Raw genomic sequence first — 4,780 nt, 5'->3', positions numbered from 1 at the left:
ACAGCATTTTCATAATAGCTAAAAAGTAGGAACAACTCCAATGTTCATCAACTGTTAAATAGATAAACAAAATGTGGTATATCCATGTTTTGGAATATTATTCAGGCATCAAAATGAAGTACTGATAAATGCTGTAACATGGATGAAACTTAAAAATATTTTTCTAAGTGAAAAAAACAGATCCATAAGGCCACATATTGTATGATTCCATTTATATGAAAAGTCCAGAATACGCAAATCAATGGAAACAGAAAGTAGATTAGTGCATGCCAGAGGCTGGAAAGGGAGGAGTGACCACTAATAAGTACAGGGTTTCTTTGGCAGGTAATAAAAACATTTTGAAATTAAACAGTGGTTATATTTACCCAACTCTGTGAATATACTGAAAATCGCTGAATTGTACACCTCATTTTTTCCAGCTTTATTGAAACATAATTAACATATAGAATTGTTTAAGTTTAAGGTGTATGATGTCATAATTTGATACACTTATGTGTTGTGAAATGATCACCACACTAGGTTTAGTTAACACCTCCACCACCTCATGTAATTTCCACTTCTTTTCTGTGATGAGAACATTTAAGATATACTCTCTTAGCAACTTACAAGCATATAATATGGTACTGTTAACTATAATCACCAAGCTATACATTAGATTCCCTAGAACTTATTCATCTTATAACTGAAAGTTTGTGCTCTTTGACCAGCATTTCCCCATGTCCCCCGCACCCTGCTCCTGACAACCACCTGACAGCAACCCTTATGTGTTTGAATATTTTGATTCCACATATAAATGAGATCATACAGTATCTCAAAATCCATCCATGTTGTCACAAATGGCAGATTTCCCCCCTTCTTATGGCTGAATTATATACATACATAATATACATATATATATATATAATCACAGCTTCTTTATCCAATAATTTGTAGACAAACACTTAAGTTGTTTCCATATTTTGGCTATTATGAATAATCCTGTAATAAACATGGGAGTGCAAGATATCCCTTTAAGATACTGATTTCATTTCCTTTGGCTGCATATCCAGAAGTGTGATAGATGGATCATATGGTAATCCTATTTTTAATTTCTTAAGGAACTTCCATACTGTTTTCCTTAGTAGCTATACCAATTTACATTCCCTCTCACAGTGCAGAGTGGTTCTCTTTTCTCCACATCCTTGCCAATACTTGTCATTACGTGTCTTTTGATAATAGCTGTTCTAACATGTGTGAAGTGATACCTCATTGTGGTTTTGAGGTGTTTCCCTGATGATTAGTGATGTTGAGCATCCTTTTGTGTACCTGTTGGCCATTTGTATGTCTTCTTTGGGAAAATGTCTATTCAGTTCCTCTATCCATTTTTTAATCAGATTTTTTTTTTTTTGGCTTTTGAGTTGTATGAGTTTCTTAGATATTTTGGCTATTAATTCTTATTAGATGTATGGTTTGCAAATATTTTCTCCTATTCCAGAGGTTTCCTTTTTATTTCATTGAACACATTCCTGTTAACCCAACTGGAAAGCTGAATGTATCTTCTCCACAGAAACAGCACTACCTAAACTTCAGCCACTTGGCCGTAGGGTATGCTTGGGTGGCTAGTCTAGGAGTCCTCTTAACAATCTTAGAGGATATGCAAGAAACAGAAACTACATTCCCACTTCCAAACAATCAGTTTGGATCAGATACATTCTTCTTTTCTTCAAAGATTTTTTGCATCTGTCCTTCCTTTTATAAATCGATGCTACGTTCCTACAGAAAACTCCTGAATATATGTTCTGAAAACTTACCGCCTGTGACCCAGGACCTAGGGTAGACACAGCACAAGAGGAAGAGGGAGCAGGGGTTTTCCTGAGGGTGTGGCAATAGTAATGACTCATGCTACTTCCTTATTCTAGCCCTTTCCATCGGTGGGGTGTAGAAAGCTCAGTCAGGGTTGGGGGAAGCCATCTTTTTTTAGAGGGTGCCCTTCGTATAGTGACTGTTTTTTTGGTTTCCTTTTTGCCACGATGCAAAGCAGGGACATTAAAACACAGAGCAAGTCAGAGTTTATGAGACAAGAAGAGTCATCTGTAAAATAAACATAACAGACACTAAAATTAGTTCCCTAGAGTAGGCAAAAAAAGAAAGTCAAACATAGCATATTTCTTTCTTTGTGTAGTCAGGTACTAAATGACTCTTGAAGCATACAAAGCCAATAGAGAGAAAAGAGACAAAGAAGAAGAAAGGAGACAGAGGAGTGCCAAGAAGAGAGGATAAGTGTGAACATAAATTAGCTTTCTGACGTGGGTCATCCAGATCGTATCTCAGTTCCCCAAATGATGTTTGTTTTGTAATTTCATTGCATGACTTTCAGATGCTGTCTCTCTGGATGACGAGAAGTCAACAGTTCCAGTCTCTAAATCTATTAAAGTGAAGCTCTCAAGCCCTTTCCAGCTCTCTCTACTCATAAAGAAAAAGAATAATTGAGGTTTTTATGCATTGAGAGTGTTCTCAGAACATTGCCCAGAGATTAAACATCAGCAGTTCCCTAACACTACCCATTACTTAAACCTGAGGAGAAAGAAGGCAAGTTGGTGAGGAAGCCAGAGCTGGAAAAGGATTGCTGCTTAGTTTGCTGAACCAGGCTACTTTTGAAATACTCTAATTCAGTTCATTCATTGAAACACCTTTGTTTAAAATTTGTTCTTCTTTATTAAAAAGGGGACTTAGAGTGACAAAGGCACACATTGTTATTCTATAAAACAGGCATAATTATACCCACTGCATGTGGTGTTATAAAAATCAATTTTTGAAAGTTATAGGTAAAACACCTAAAAAACACAGATAAAACACACTGGCACACGTTAAGGGGTTGGTAAGACTTGGTTGTCACAGTTTTTAGTATTATTTGGTCTTATTTGTTGTTATTATTATGGAGGTGGATCTGTGAGTGACAGGGAGATTGGGGTAGCTGGGTAACTGATCCAAATCATTCAGAATGCTTATATTGCATTTCATGGGCCTTGTACAGAAAACAGAATGATATTTCAATTTGTATTTCAAAGTGTAATTCGTTAATACAAGACCCTCAAAAGAATCCTCAATTTTTATGTTGTTATCCAAAATGACTTTCAGTGCCACATTCCTGGATGTGAAACTTTGACCCCCAGCAATTAATTTTATTCACTAGCCAATTTCTGAATCTTGAATTATTTATAAATACAAAGATGTCAGATGCACTAAAAACACCCTTTAAAGGAAAAAAATACATGAGAAAAATATGTGAAAGATTTTGAAATGTACTAAGCATCCTGTCTAGCTCATCCGTCCGGGTCATCTAGGCCTTTGCCTCTGACCAGACTATTTCACAACCTTTTAGGTATAGAAGTGAACTTGGAGAAAACTGATGGCAACGCAAATAACTCCTGTCCATAAAAATGCAAATTGCTTTCCTGTGGATATTGACCAGTTTGACCAGTTTTGCATCTATTTGTAAATCCATTTCACATTCTTTGGCTATAAATGTGTGCTTCGCTTTTGAACTGGTTGCAGGATCTGTTGGTCTGCCATTCATTCCTAAGTAAAATATTTGATACAAGTTCATTTTATATTGTATGAAAGTCATCATTGTATCCTCACTGAAAATTTATCTTTTAATAAGTATAAGCTTCAAATTTATAAGACTCCCTGAGGAACACATCTGAAATTCAAATAAGGTAACTTCCTTGCAAATTTTCTAGCCGAGGCCAGAAATTACCTTCTTCTTGTGGTTTCTGAACAGTCATTGTGAGAAAAATCAGTCAAACTTAGGTGTCTAAGGTTACTAAGGGCTGTGCTCTGGGCATTTTTCAATAGTTTTTTCTATACACACACACGAAAAAAAAACTTGCAAAGCTTCTAAGGTAACATACAAATTGTTTAACCAAAAGGAGTTAAGATCTGTCTAAAGGATATCCTGGAGAGAGGTTTTGGAAGCCAGATTTAAGTTAAAAGAGGACAGCAAAATTAGCCCATCTCACTAGAGCATATTCAAGACTAACACTCTTTGATGTTTCAAATTAAAATTTAATTAATGTCCTTTGAGATCACAAGACATTGAAAAACATTTTGTTTTCATATCTTATTATGATAGTTGTATTTTTTTGAATATAGTAATAGAACTATCCAGCTTTTCTCTAGGGAATATGTTGCTAAAACTTCAGACCTTTCTTTTTACTTATTCCAACCTTACATAATTACAGAATTGAATATTTTACAACTATAACACCAGTCTAGTTATGTAAGTAACATTTTATATAATTGGAATAATTATGTGGGAGGAATTTACTCAACCCCACTATATAACTCTTCACAGAGGTTATAGAATTATAAAGACATTTAAAACATATTTCTATGTGAATGTGTAGTGTTTCTAACAAAAGTGGTACCAGACTATAATCATATAAGTAGCTGAAGATTATAAATAATGACCATTTAATGACTATGACGAATGTTATTAGTGGGCGTTTAACAGAAAAAGGAAGCAAGTATGAGAATTTAAGTGTGTGTCATCAATGTGGAACACTTAATAACAGATTACAGAAACCTCATGAGAGCTTTTTAGAATGACCTGCAATATCTGGTTTTAAAATTATTAATACTTCTTTTACTTGTGAGTATTCTTCATGCATCATGCTATTAATTTTATTAGAAGGTAAGAGAATTTTGTCAATCACTGCTCAAGATCACTTCCCCTGCAAAGTAATCCTTGATGTCCACAAGACAGAGGTAGATGCCCCCCAGTTTCTGCTCCCACAGC

This window comes from Camelus ferus, chromosome 1 (assembly GCF_009834535.1).
Source record: "Camelus ferus isolate YT-003-E chromosome 1, BCGSAC_Cfer_1.0, whole genome shotgun sequence".
NCBI classification, from domain to species: domain Eukaryota; kingdom Metazoa; phylum Chordata; class Mammalia; order Artiodactyla; family Camelidae; genus Camelus; species Camelus ferus.
Note: the sequence above shows the minus strand (reverse complement) of the source record.